Source organism: Pleurodeles waltl, chromosome 6, assembly GCF_031143425.1.
Source record: "Pleurodeles waltl isolate 20211129_DDA chromosome 6, aPleWal1.hap1.20221129, whole genome shotgun sequence".
Taxonomy (NCBI): Eukaryota; Metazoa; Chordata; class Amphibia; order Caudata; family Salamandridae; genus Pleurodeles; species Pleurodeles waltl.
In genome coordinates, this window is record NC_090445.1 from 1,161,033,883 (window position 1) to 1,161,048,744 (window position 14,862).

A 14,862-nucleotide genomic window follows, 5' to 3' on the forward strand; every position below is an offset into this window, starting at 1 on the left:
GCCTTCTCCGACCTCGTGTCTCTAGACCAAGAATCCCAAATGGAAATCCAATGGTGGATATCCCATTTAGAAGCTTGGAACGGCAGATCCATCTTCCCCTCTGTGCCCGATCTTGTGTTAGAATAAGATGCAAGTCTCACGGGTTGGGGCGCCCGTTGTGGCTCGATATCGACTGGCGGTATATGGTCCGCAGAGGAGTCCAGATTGCACATAAATTGTTTAGAGCTTCTTGCAGGCTCCTTTGCGATCAGAAGCTCTACGAAAAACAGAGCACGATGCTCCATTCTGCTCCGCATGGACAACATATCCGCGGTCCGTTACATAAACGATCTTGGAGGCACCAGGTCCAGACCTCTTGCTCTTCTGGCCAAGAGCCTCTGGGAATTTTGTCTGTCCCACAACATTTCTCTTCTAGCCGAGTATCTCCCAGGCTCTTTGAATTTCAATGTAGACTGGCATTCGCGCCATATCTCGGACTCCAGCGATTGGAAATTACACCACTCTGTCTTTCGTCAAAAAGAAGGAAAATGGGGCCCTTTTCAGGTAGATCTTTTTGCGTCCAGACTCAACTCTCAACTTCCTCATTTCTTCAGTTGGCGCCCGGATCCTCTGGCCATAGCTACAGATGCCTTTCTCCAAGATTGGTCCAGAACTCTCAATTACGCTTTCCCTCCTTTTATTCTAATCAACAGAGTATTAAATCAGGTCAGACGTCAAAAGGCGTCCCTTGTCCTGTTAGTCCCCTTCTGGCAATCTCAAGTTTTGTTTCCACCCCTCCTCGAACTTACGGTGGACTTTCCAATCTTACTACCCTCGTTTCCGTCTCTCCTTCTAGACCCTCTCGGGTGCCCCCACAATCTGATTCTCAACAAATCATTAACCCTCTCAGCCTGGTACATTTCCGGTCTACCCAACAGTCCTTCCCTATTTCGTCAGAAGCTTCAGAGTTCATCAATAATGCATGGGCACCTGGCACAAGGCGAGCCTACAAATCAGCTTGGACTCTTTGGTCAAGCTGGTGGGTGGGAAAATGTGCCAATCCCTTTTCAGCAGATTTAAATCTAATTATCAATTTTCTAGCTGCCCAGGCGGGTCTGGGTAAATCATATCGGACAATAAACCTTTACAGATCCACCATTTCTATGAACCACTCCAATATTGATGGCAAACCTATCGGGACCCATCCCTTAATTTGTCGCCTTTTAAAAGGAGTCAAGCTCTCGAGACCTCCTACTGACAAATATTCTCATGTTTGGGATGTTTCCCTGGTTCTGAATCTACTCCTTTCTTGGCCAGACAATCCAAGTCTTTCCTTTAAAATGCTTTCTGCCAAGCTCACTATGTTGCTATGCCTAATTTCTATCAAAAGGGTTTCTGACGTTAAGTCTTTAGACGTGTCTCTCGTCAGTTCTTACCCTCAGGTGTTTTATTTCACATTTCCAAACGCACCAAAACTAATTTACATTCGGTATTCTATCCTTTCTTCCCTGATAAACCAAAATTATGTGTGGGTCTTTGTTTAAAAGAATATGAAAAAAGAACTGTTAACCCGAGAACTTCCTCTTCCAATCAACTGTTGATTTCCTTTTGCAAACCCCACAATCCGGTGACTTCCGCAACTCTGGCTCACTGGGTTAAATGGATTATGTCCCTAGCGGGGATTGACATTTCTGTTTTTGGAGCCCATTCTTCCAGGGGAGCCATGGCCTCTAAGGCGTTCGCTTTAGGGTCCAGTTTGGAGGACATTCTCAGGTCAGCAGATTGGTCTAATGACAATGTTTTCAAAACTTTCTATTGTAAACCTGTTAGAACTGCTTCTTCAGTAGTTATTGACAAGCTTTAAACTCGCATAATAGAGCCTCTGGTCTTGTCATAAAATGTAAATTTTCCAAGTAAATTATGACGGAAAGTCTTAATTTTATTAAAGACACGGAGGCGAATATTATCCCACCACAGTACTTCTATCAATATGTACTTTCTTTTTCCCTCCCAGTGACTCCTGCATTGCCTCCAGCTTCCGGATAACGCTGCTGGCTCCATCCTCGCCTCTTTCGAGAAGAATCCTCTGGATGTGTCATCACAACCTTCTCAAGATCATCTCTCTACTTCATCGTACTCTCGGTTTACTACTGTGGTTCAAGAATTTTGTTCTGTTTCCTTGGCTTTGGCGATTGTTGGACTTATTTACCCATTGTTTTACGATTCTATCTGACTTGCTCGTTCAAGAAAAGAGGGCTGTTTGCAGTCAAGTGTACACTCTATGGTTTATGGCTTCTGCTGATTGGTCCAGCCTTAGTTCCTGTATTTACTCCCATTGGTTAGACTGTTGCTAACCCTTTTGGGAGCTGTAGTTTCTTGACTGCTGCTATTTTAAATAAAGTAAGAAAAGAACGCATAATATTCGCCTCCGTGTCTTTAATAAAATTAAGACTTTCCGTCATAATTTACTAGGAAAATCTACATTGATCACACGAATGTGAGGGCAGCACTCCTTATGATATCGTCGGTGATTATGTTGCAGTAGTAAATTCAGTTATGGACTCACGCTCGTTTGCTTGTTTTTAAAGTGGCACTTATGCGCACAGGTGTATCTTACTGGCTGTTTGCTCTGGGATATTTTCTCTCCACCCTATAAACTCTATTGTCTTGTGGTTTGTTTTCATATATTACTTTCAGCTTTATGGTCATCTCTTAACTTTCTAAAATTCCAATTTTGAGTATGGAGACAGCACTTACTCTAATTTGATGCCCACCCGTAGTGCACAATAGCTTTTTGGGTAGTAGTTTAGGTCTGAATCATTCATATGTCTGTTACTTAAGGTTTCTAATTTTATGGCAAGACTGGAGGCTCCTATTATGCGTTTCTTTTCTTACTTTATTAAACAGCAGCAGTCAAGAAACTACAGTTCCCATAAGGCCAGAAGAAAAGGGCCAATGGGAAACAAACAGTGTACAATAATAACAAAGAATGAACATATACAAAGGCATTATGATATCACTTGACTGCGAACAGCCCTCTTTTCTTGCTGCTCGCAGTCAAGTTAAGTACCTTTCCTTCATTGCTCTAACGTGTTATTCATAATTTTATGACAAGACCAGAGGCTCCTATTATGCTTTCTTTTCCTGCTTTCTTTTTAATAGCAGCCAAGAGGAAAACACCAATTCCAGAGGTTTGCGCAACAAGCAACCAATGGGAGATAAGACTATTAACATTAACCAATCAGTATACTGTATCACGTAACATATACCAATCCTGACTGCAGGCAGCCCTCTTTTCTTGCTGCTCGCAGTCAAGATAAGTATATCTTTCCTTGCTCCATACATTTATTCTAATTTCAATGTATTTTACTATGCTATGTTTACATATTAATAACGTTTTGTGTTTAACGGGTGTTTAACTGATATGCGTGTGCCTTTGCTGCCCCAACCGCTATTTTAACTCTCTTTCTCTTGCGCGTGAAGGGAAATTCCTCCCTCGTCTTTCGAGTCACGTCGCCGCGGATGTTCTATTCTGAACGCCGGCTGACGCGACCTTCAATCACCCAGTCTCCGCATTCCGAGTGCATTCCTGAGCGCATTCCGGTCTAGCACTCGTATTCGAAAAGCTTTTCAGCTTTTACTGCATTTTAAACAGCTTCTCCTCTCCAGGAAACCGGCGGTCAGCTTTTAAGACAGCTAGCAAGCCGCTCTTCGACTTGTAGACGTTTCTCTTCTCATTTGTCTGGTGAGTCACACGCCTATCAAAATTTAAAGCCTGTCCTTCCTAGTTAACCCCTTTTTTACCAGTTTTTCCTCTTCTTCTCCATAGCAAATGGATTTCTCAGAGTATTTAAAAAAGAATGATGATTCTGAAGACAATTTTTCCTATAATTTAAATAATTTCATTCAATCTTCAGTTAAAAAAGCAGTTTCTGCTTCTATGGGGAAAATTTCTAAACAAATTCATTCCACTGTATCGTCCTTTTTATCCCAATCACAAGTGGCCCATTCTGCGGGGGAAAGCATAAAGCGCAAAGCCTCGGAGGCTTCTTTAAACCAGGCTAACGCCTCGTCTGCGCTTATGGATGGTGAGTCAAACACTCTCAGGATAGAGGACGAAGCTCCTCAAAGGCTCCCTACTACGGAGGGGAATAAACTTTTAGGTACTAAAAGTAAAAACAAAACAAAAAATGTGTCTAAGACCCATAAAATTGTGATTGCGGATATTAAAGACACTGATGATGATGGTGATACCAATTTTTCCTCCTCTGACAATGAGGACGATAACTCCTCTAATTTTTGGATTGGTCCTCCCCCTAAAAAATCTAAACCAACATCAACTAACCAAACCCACGCCCCCCTTTTAGATTCTGATGGCAATCCCATGTTTGACCCTGGCTTAATCCACCATCCCAATTCTACCGAATGGTTACCTTCTGAACATGTTGCAAACTATATTCTAGCAAAATTACGCCTTCCTCTAGATAAACAGGTACGAACAAAACTACGTTCTGAATGTCCCAGACCCGACTCCCATTACACATTACCGCTACCCCTTCTATAGATCCGTCCCTCCTAACCTTCTTCTCCAAATTTGTTAAAGATCCCCATAAAGGGGTGGACAGAGCCTGGGCTCTGTGCCAAGATAAAGTCCTTGATTTGGTCGGTCCCTTATCCCGCATTTTTGACCTTGCAGAATCCGCTAGAACCAATGACGAGTCAATTGATCCTGAAGAACTGTCACTCTGGATTCAGAGAGCATTCTGTTTACTGGGTAATGCAAACTCAGCCATGACTCACGAACGTCGTAAAGGACTTCTGCTCAAGCTAGATCCTAAGCTTGCAAATCTGGCAGCTAAGGATCCAGGAGCTAAAGCTGATGGCTTACTCTTTGGAGATAACTTCATTAAAGAACTAAGCAAATACGTCACCACCTTTGCTTCTATTGACAAAGCCCAGCAGTCACTTAAAAAAGGTTTTTAACTCACAGGTTTTTGCCAGGGCCGGTAGAGGAAGAAGCCGCTCCACCGGCCGGTCCTTCAGAAACCAAGGCTTCAGAGGCTCCTATAGTTACCAACAGCAACAGCAACAAGACTTTCTCCCACAATTCTACCCCCAGCGTTCCAGAGGATTCAGAGGGAGGAATCAACGCAGTTCCTATAACAACTCAGTTAAGCAAAACTTCTGCCCATCTTTCTCTAGGGGGTCATCTAAAAAAAATTCTCCACAAGTGGATGGAGATTACTTCAGACCCCTGGGTTCTCAACACAGTCAAAGGCTATTTAATAGAATTTTACGAAACTCCCTTTCAACCCTCCCCCCTTCTTCCCTTCAAATTTTCAGAAGAAATGTCAAATCTCATTTTTACAGAAATACAAGATCTTCTTCAAAAACATGCTATTCAACCAGCACGTCCCCTTCCCTCAGGATTCATAAGCCCACTGTTTTTAGTGATAAGAAAAAAACAAGAAAATCAGACCAGTCATCAACCTCAGACAATTCAATCAATTTGTTGTCTAGCAACACTTCAAGATGGAAACGATTCTCCGTCTAAGAGATTCGCTGCTTCTCAACGACTGGATGGTCCGTCTAGATCTTCAAGACGCGTACCTAACAGTCCGAATACATCACTCTCACAGAAAGTTTCTCCAATTTCAATGGAATCACCACACCTATCAGTTTACCTGCCTACCCTTCGGTCTTTCTTCAGCCCCCTTGTGCTTCACCAAGCTAATGAAACCTATCGTAGCCCTTCTTCGATCTCAAGGCTTCAGAATGATAATCTATCTAGACAATATTCTTCTAATGCATCAAGACATTTCTACCCTTCGGTCCCAACTCTCTGACGCAATCTCTCTTCTTTCGGACCTAGGCTTTCTAGTCAACAAAGAGAAATCAATGTTTAACCCGTCGCAGACAATGGAATTCCTAGGTTTCCTAATCAATTCCTCTCAAGGTCTCCTTCAACTCCCGACCTCAAAAATAAAAAGTATCAAATCAGAGATAACCCTATCTTTACAGCAGACTTCTCTCTCCCTCAGGTCTCTTGCAAGGATTGTAGGGCTTCTTTCTTCATCGATTCAGGCAATTTTTCCAGGCCCTCTTCACTATCAGGCTCTTCAGAGATTGAAAATTCGTCATCTACGCAAAGGTCTTGCTTATTCAGATTTCATCCCCCTCGACCTCGAATCCCGTACAGAACTCCAATGGTGGCTCGACCATCTCGAAGCCTGGAATGGCAGGACCATCTTTGCCTCAGTCCCAGATCTTGTCTTAGAATCCGACGCAATCCTAACAGGCTGGGGTGCAAGGTGTGGGCAGATATCAATTGGAGGCACATGGTCTCGACAGGAGTCTTCATTGCACATCAACTATTTAGAGATGCTTGCAGGCTCCTTTGCAATAAAAACTTTCACCAAGAACAGAGTCTTTTGTTCCGTACTTCTTCGTATGGACAACCTCACAGTGGTAAAATACATCAATCACCTTGGCGGTACCAAATCCAAACCGCTAGCAGAACTAGCAAAGAGCTTTTGGGAATTCTGCCTTCACCGAAAAATTTCAGTTCAAGCAGAATACTTGCCAGGTTCTCTCAACTCAGTTGCAGACTGGTTTTCTCGTCATCTTTCCGATTACAGCGACTGGAAGCTTCACTCTTCAGTCTTCAATTCTATTCATCGCAAATGGGGTCCTTTCCATACAGACCTATTCGCATCCCGTCTAAACACACAGCTTCCTCGTTTCTTCAGCTGGAGACCAGACCCTCACGTTTTAGCGACCAATGCGTTTCTTCAACAGTGGCATCACGCAATACATTATGCATTCCCTCCTTTCATCATGATAAACAGAGTCCTCACCCATCTCTGGCGTCAAGAAGCCACAGTTGTTTTAGTAGTCCTGTTGTGGCAAGCTCAAGTGTGGTATCCCACTCTCCTAGAATTAGCTGTTGACTTCCCTGTCCTTCTGCCCTCTTTTCCCTCCCTCCTTCTCAATCCTCAAGGTCTTCCCCACGACCTCATTCTCAACAAAACCCTTCTCCTATCTGCCTGGAAAGTCTCAGATCTTCCTCATCTTATCCAGGAATTTCACTCGAGGCTTCAACCTACATCAACAATTCCTGGGCTCCAGGCACTTCCAAAGCTTACAAATCAGCTTGGTCCATCTGGTCCAGCTGGTGTTTGGGAAAAGCATGTGATCCCTTTTCAGCAGATCTAACTTTGATAGCTAATTTTCTTGCCTCTCAAGCTAGCGCCGGCAAATTTTACAGAACCATCAATCTATATAGATCAGCGATATCTCTACATCACCCGTTTATTAACGGGAAACCCGTAGGAGAACATCCTATCATTTTTCGTCTTTTAAAAGGAGTAAAATTCTCCAATCCCCCAATTCCCAAATACTCCACGTTATGGGATGTGAACCTAGTCCTAAAAATGTTTGTCTCTTGGCAGGATAATGACTCTTTATCTTTGAAAATGCTTTCGGACAAACTAACAATGTTACTTTGTCTTGTCTCTATCAAACGTCTGTCAGATGTCAAAGCCCTAGATATCTCGGCTCGTCACTTCACTCCTACTAGTGTTCTATTCAATGTGTCTTGTCGTACCAAAACCAACATTACTTCTTTATTCTATCCCTTTTTTCCAAACCATCCAAAACTTTGTGTGGGAAACTGTTTAAAGGTTTATGAACAGAAAACGGCCGATCTTAGAACATCTTCTGCTTCCCAACTCTTAATTTCCTTTAGGAAACCCTATAAACCTGTATCTTCCCCTACCTTGGCTCGTTGCGTCAAATGGGTGATGTCCCTAGCGTGCATTGATACTTCAAAGTTTGGCGCCCATTCTGCTAGAGGTGCCATGGCGTCAAAAGCCTTTTGGGCCGGTTCACGATTGGAAGATATTCTAAGATCGGCAGATTGGTCAAATGATTCTACTTTTCGCACATTTTATTGTAAACCTGTTAGTTCAGCAATTTCTATTGTAGTTAACATGGTTTAAACAAGCAAAATAGGAGCCTCCGGTCTTGTCATAAAATGTAGATTTTCCAAGTATTTTATGATGGAAAGTATTAATTTTATTAAAGACACAGAGGCGAGTATTATCCCACCGCTTCTTGTACTAACGTTGTTCTCTCCCACCCTCTCTAGTTAATACCAACGCTCCAGCATCCTCTTCAACCTAATTCATTGGATGCCGATTCTCCTCGAAGGACTCATTCTCCACAACCTCCATTGAACTCGGATCCCTGCATCCATCATCCTGTCAAGCCATCCTATTCACCTAACTTGGACAGAATTCAATTCTTTTTTGCTCTAATCCTGGCAATATGTTTAATTTTTGTATAGTGCCTTTATTCAAATCTGTTTCTTGACTGTCTCGCAACTGAAAAGAGGGCTGCCTGCAGTCAGGATTGGTATATGTTACGTGATACAGTATACTGATTGGTTAATGTTAATAGTCTTATCTCCCATTGGTTGCTTGTTGCGCAAACCTCTGGGATTGGTGTTTTCCTCTTGGCTGCTATTAAAAATAAAGCAGGAAAAGAAAGCATAATACTCGCCTCTGTGTCTTTAAGAAAATTAAGACTTTCCATCATAAAAAACTTGGAAAATCTACATTTTCTTATATATTTCTTGAACGTACTGTTTATGCTTTGATATTTTGCCGTTTTAGCTTTGCACTTTGCTTTCCCAGCCGTCGAGTCGCCGCAATTATAAAATTAAGCGCTGCTGCGCACGCTCCTTATCTCCGGGTGCATCTCCTCAGACTCGCGCGTTCTATCTAGCGCGCCTGAGGAAATGCTTCATTCCTGTCAAGTGCGCTCGAGCAACGGACGTTCCGGTCGCTCGGTGCACATTTGTTTCCACTTATCTTCTTCCAGCTTCACTTCTCAGCTGGTCTGACAGCATTTTTCACTTGCCTGCCTCCGTTTACGACCGCATTCCTTCCTCCACAGCGTGACAGGTTATTTTTTCTGGACCCCTCTACTGTATCCTGGCCACTCCTTTATACAAACCATTTCCTTTGGCATGCCCACAGGGGAGGTTTTGTTTTTTCCTTCCCAATTAACCCCTTGTTTACCCATTTCAATATTCCAGACAAGAAAATTTAGAGCATGTTAATGATATTAGACAGGAATTAAATTCCTTTATTAAATACTCTGTACAACAGGCTGTTGCCTCATCCATAAATAAACTTTCCAAGAACCTTGAGTCTTCTTTTACAAATTTAATATCTAAGACTCTATCGGCCCAGGCTACGGGGCAAAGCAGTCAGTGCCAGTCCCCTTCTACTCATACTAAATCTAAAAAATTGGCGAAAAAGGTCAGTGAGGTTTCCTCACATGTGGCGGAGGACGTGGTTCCTCAAAAGGCTCCCCCCAAGGAGTATAAAAATATGGACAACTCTCAGTCATCATTAAAACACAAAAGGAAATCTAATAATATTATAACCCCCTTGGTAATTTCTGCTATTCAGGATACAGATGATGACATGCCGGATGCGGACTCAGATTCTGTGGTATCTGATAAGGATGACGATGTTTCTCTCTCTCCTCCCCCTACTAAAAAATCTAAATTATCTGCTGACAATTCCAAATCCCGTCTCTTGCTAGACCCTGAAGGGTTACCCATGTTTGACCCTTCCTTAATTCTCCACCCTAACTCCACGGAATGGGCTCCGGCTGACTATGTAGCCGAGTATATTTCAGCAAAAATAAATTGTCCCTTAGAAAGGCAGACCAGAGCAAAACTTAAATCCGAATGTCCCCGCCCCTCCCTTCCCCATAAATCCTCCCTAACTCCCACCATTGATGAACCACTGCTCACCTTTTTTACAAGACTCGGCAAAGACCCTCGCAAAGGTGTGGACAAAGCGTGGTCAGGTTGCCAAGATAAACTTTTAGATATTCTTGGTCCCCTTTCCCGTATTTTTGATATTGCCAAGGTGGCCAGACTGGATGGTTCTATTATAGACCCAGATGAACTTACCCTTTGGGTACAGTGTTCGGTGTGTCTCTTGGGGAACGCTAATGCTGCTTTTACACATGAGCGCAGAAAAGGACTTCTTTTGAAACTCGACCCCAAGTTGGTTAATTTGGCTAAAGTGCAACCAAATTTTCATACCGAAGGTCTGCTATTTGGGGAATCCTTTATCAAGGACCTGGGAAAATATGTGGTAACCTTTACTTCACTGGACGAAGCCCAACAATCGTTAAAGAAGATGTTTAGCCAGCGTGTTTTTGGCAGGGCCGGCAGAGGGAGGAACCGCTTTGCCGGCCGCTCCTACCAAAACCAAGGTTCCAATGGACCCTCTTACCAGGACTACAGACCGCAATTCTACCCCCCAGAGATCCAGGGGGTTCCGTTCCAGAGGTTACCGGGGTTCCAGAGCCTCTAACCAAACAGGTAAGCCCTTCATGTGGTCACATCCCTATAGGGGGGCGTCTTCATCATTTTCTCCCAAAATGGTTAGAAATTACTTCAGATCCTTGGATCCTCAATACTGTTCAGGGTTATATTATCGATCTTTATTCTACCCTGAGTCAACCTCGTCCTCCTATCATTCTCAGATCTCATTACATCAGAGGTTCAGTCACTTATCCAGAAAGAGGCCATCTCTATTACCACTCCAGATCCAACAGGGTTTATCAGTTCCGTCTTTTTGGTTCAAAAGAAAAACAAAAAGATGTGTACTGTTATAAACCTCAAACACTTCAATCATTTTGTAGTTTACCAACAATTCAAAATGGAAACCATCCTCCATCTAAGAGATATTCTTCTTCAAAACGATTGGATGGTGCGTCTAAATCTTCAAGACGCATACCTGGTTGTTCTAATTCACCCAGATTCCAGGAACTTTCTCCAGTTTCAATGGTTAGATCATCTTTATCACTTTACCTCTCTACCCGTCGGTCTATCTTCCGCCCCTTGGTGCTTCACCAAACTCATGAAACCCGTAGTGGCCTTCCTCAGGGCTCAAGGTGTGAGACTCATCATATATTTAGACAATATCCTCTTACTGAACCAATCTCCTCAGTTGCTGTCGTCCCATCTAACTCTCACATGTTCCCTGCTATCGGATCTAGGATTTATCGTCAACAACGAGAAGTCTCTTCTCACACCCACTCAGGTTATAGAATTCTTAGGTGTTCAGATAAATTCAGTTTCAGCCGTTCTTCTGCTTCCCTCTTCAAAGATCAAATCAGAAATTTTACAGGTCCTACGAAAAACACTTAGATCTCTAAGATCTCTGGCCCGTATCGTCGGTCTTCTCTCTTCCTCCATTCAAGCGATCTTCCCCGGTCCTCTCCATTACAGGGCTCTTTAAAGATTAAAGATCCGCCACTTAAGGAAAGGACTTTCATACTCAGACACTATTGCCCTAGATCACGATTCTCGCACAGAACTTGAATGGTGGTAGACCATTTAGATGCATGGAACGGAAGAACTATCTTTCCATCAGCCCCAGATCTTGTGTTAGAATCAGATGCAAGTCTCTCCGGCTGAGGGACCCGTTGTGGACCAATCTCGACTGGAGGTTCATGGTCTTTAGAGGAGTCCAGATTGCATATAAATTGTTTAGAGATGCTTGCCGCCTCCTTTGCAATCAGAAGCCTGTCAAAGAACAGGGTTCGTTGCGCTATTCTACTCAGCATGGACAATATTTTGGCGGTAAGATATATAAATCACCTTGGGGGCACAAAATCCAAACCTCTTGCGGAACTGCCCAAGAGCTTTTGGGAATTTTGCCTTTCAAACCATCTTTCGGTTCATGCAGAATATCTTCCAGGATCTCTGAACTCCGTCGCAGACTGGCACTCACATTACCTCCGAGATTCCAGCGACTGGAAACTCCATCCAGACATTTTCCAATGCATCCAGAATATGTGGGGTCCTTTTCTAATCGACCTTTTTGCCGTCTCAATTCTCAACTTCCCTTATACTACAGCTGGCGTCCGGATCCATTAGCATTAGCAGCCAACGCTTTCTTTCAGGATTGGTCAAGTTTTGTAAACTACGCCTTCCCTCCTTTTCTCATGATCAGCAGAGTTCTAGCTCAGATCAGGCGTCAACAAGCCACAGTGATTCTCATAACCCCCTTTTGGCAGTCGCAAATTTGGTTCCCAACTCTGTTAGAACAGGCAATAGATATCCCTTACCTCCTTCCTTCTTTCCTGAATCTTTTATTGGACCCCATGCATCGTCCTCATCCCCTCATCTTGGACAACCTGCTGACCCTTTCTGTGTGGAAGATTGTGGGTATACCCAACCTGTCCCTTTCATTTCGACAGAGGCTTACCAATATTTATCACAATCCTGGGCTCCAGGCACCAAGAAGGCATACAAATCTGCATGGTCCTTATGGCATAGCTGGTGTTTGGGAAAACGTATCGATCCCTCTTCGGCAGATGTAATTTTCATAGCTAATTTTTTGGCGGCTGAAGCCAGTAACGGCAAAGCATTCCGTACCATTAACTTATATAGGTCGGCAATTTCCTCTAATCACTCATTCGTCAATGGAAAATCAGTTGGTGAACATCCACTTGTTTGTCGTTTATTGAAGGGAGTAAAATTTTCTCATCCTCCAATGCCAAAATATAGACAATTATGGGACGTTAATATTGTTTTAAACTTTTTATTGTCATGGCCTGATAACTCTATGCTTACATTAAAAATGTTATCTGCCAAGCTAACTATGCTTTTATGTCTAGTTTCTATCAAACGTATTTCTGATGTTAGAGCCTTAGATATTTCTAATCGCCAGTTTACACATTCCGGTGTTTTGTTCACAGTGACTCGTCGTACAAAGACTAATTTAACTTCTGTTTTTTATCCTTATTTCCCAGATCATCCCAACTATGTGTCGCACAATGTTTAAAAGTATATGAACAAAAAACTGCAGATTTAAGGACTTCCTCAGCTTCTCAACTTTTGATCTCTTTCAGGAGACCTTTCAAGCCTGTTTTGGCAGCTACCTTAGCACATTGGGTCAAATGGATTATGTCCTCAGCAGGTATCGATACTTCCATGTTTGGGGCTCATTCCTCCAGAGGTGCAATGGTTTCCAAAGCATTTTGGGCAGGGTCCCGCCTCGAGGATATTCTTAAATCTGCAGACTGGTCTAACGATAATGTTTTTAGAGTTTTTTACTGTAAACCTGTTGAGAATATTTCATTGAATGTAATTAATATGCTTTGAACTCGCATAATGGGAGCCTCCGGTCTTGCCATAAAATGTAGATTTTCCTAGTTCTTTGACGGAAAGTCTTAATTTTATTAAAGACACGGAGGCGAGTATTATTCCTCCACTGCGGCATAACTTTGTTAATTCCCCCCCCCCTCTTTTTGTCTTCCTAGCCTCAACACAGGCGATACCACCATCATCGTAAAACTTCAACTGCATCCGGGAGTTCCAGCTTCCTATCTTCACTTTCTCCCGCTACCGTTCTTCGAAGCATGAATCCTTCTCGCAACAACCGTTCTCCATTTGCCGGAGTATTGAACTTTTGCTCTGAACTTATGGCCACTGTTCTGGCTATTTTGATTATTTTAGCAATTTTTCCATTGTTTAACTCTGACTAACCTCTCTCAAGAAAAGAGGGCTGTTCTCAGTCAAGTGATGTCATAATGCCTTGGTATATGTTCATTGGTTGTTATTATTGTACACTGTTTGTTTCCCATTGGCCCTATTCTTCTGGCCTTATGGGAACTGTAGTTTATTGCCTGCTGCTGTTTGATAAAGTAAGAAAAGAAACGCATAATACTCACCTCCGTGTCTTTAATAAAATTAAGACTTTCCGTCAAAGAACTAGGAAAATCTACATTTGTTCATAATATTGATTTTCAAGATATTAAGTTACAAGCCCTGAGGAAGTTGGTGCAATTATTCTTGGCTCGACGAAACACGTGTTGGCTTGGAGGCTGTTGCTTTGGACTTGGGCCACGGAGAATGTTTCAGAGAAAATAATCAAGGAATTGGACTTAAGCTGTTGATTATTGATGATTTAGTTTTTCAATAAGAATGAAGATGCTTGGATACCTGCGACACGGACATTAACACTTTTTTTACTTACACGTAGTGCCTTGGATTTTCTATATGAATTTCCTCAACTGCCTCTCAAGAAGTTCATGTACTTTTGGGGACAATTCATTTTCACGTATGCTTCCACTACATTTTGTGCTACCCAATAATATTTGTTATATATCCTCACAAATGCTCATGTTTTTCACTTTTTAACATCTTGCTTTACATCCCCTGTTATCACCTATTTTCTTCTCCTGTGAGAACTAACCTGTTTGCACTGCAATCCGTTTTCCAACAAGTTGTTCACTTTTCATTTCTCGTGACTCACTGTACGGTTTTAAAAGCATGCAGAGAGTGGGGTTCTCACATATGTTCAAATTTTTTCATTTTTTAGCATCTTGCTTTATATCCCCTGTTGTCACCTGTCTTATTCTCCTGTGAGAACTAACCTGTTGTACTGCTGTCTGTTTTCAAACGTGTCATTCACTACACATTTATCTTGACTCACGGTACAGATTTGAAAGCATGCAGAGGGTGGGGTCTAATTAAAGCATCCTGGTCAGATCATTTTGGATGTGGTTGATGGTGGTCTGCAGTGTTTTCTAAAAAATTGTTCATGACACACTTATCTTAACACCCACTACAACTTTGAAAGCATACGGAAGGTGGGGTCTAATTAAGGCATCATGGTTGGAGTGTTTTGAATGTGCCTGATGGTAGCGAGCGGTCATAACCATCCAGGAGGAGTGTAGCAGTAAGATGCTAAGGCAGCAGTTTTAGCTTTATTGGGCAGGAGTGAGCAAGGCAGCGTGACTGTGGCACTGGTGGTGTTTATTTTATTTTACATGTATAGATAA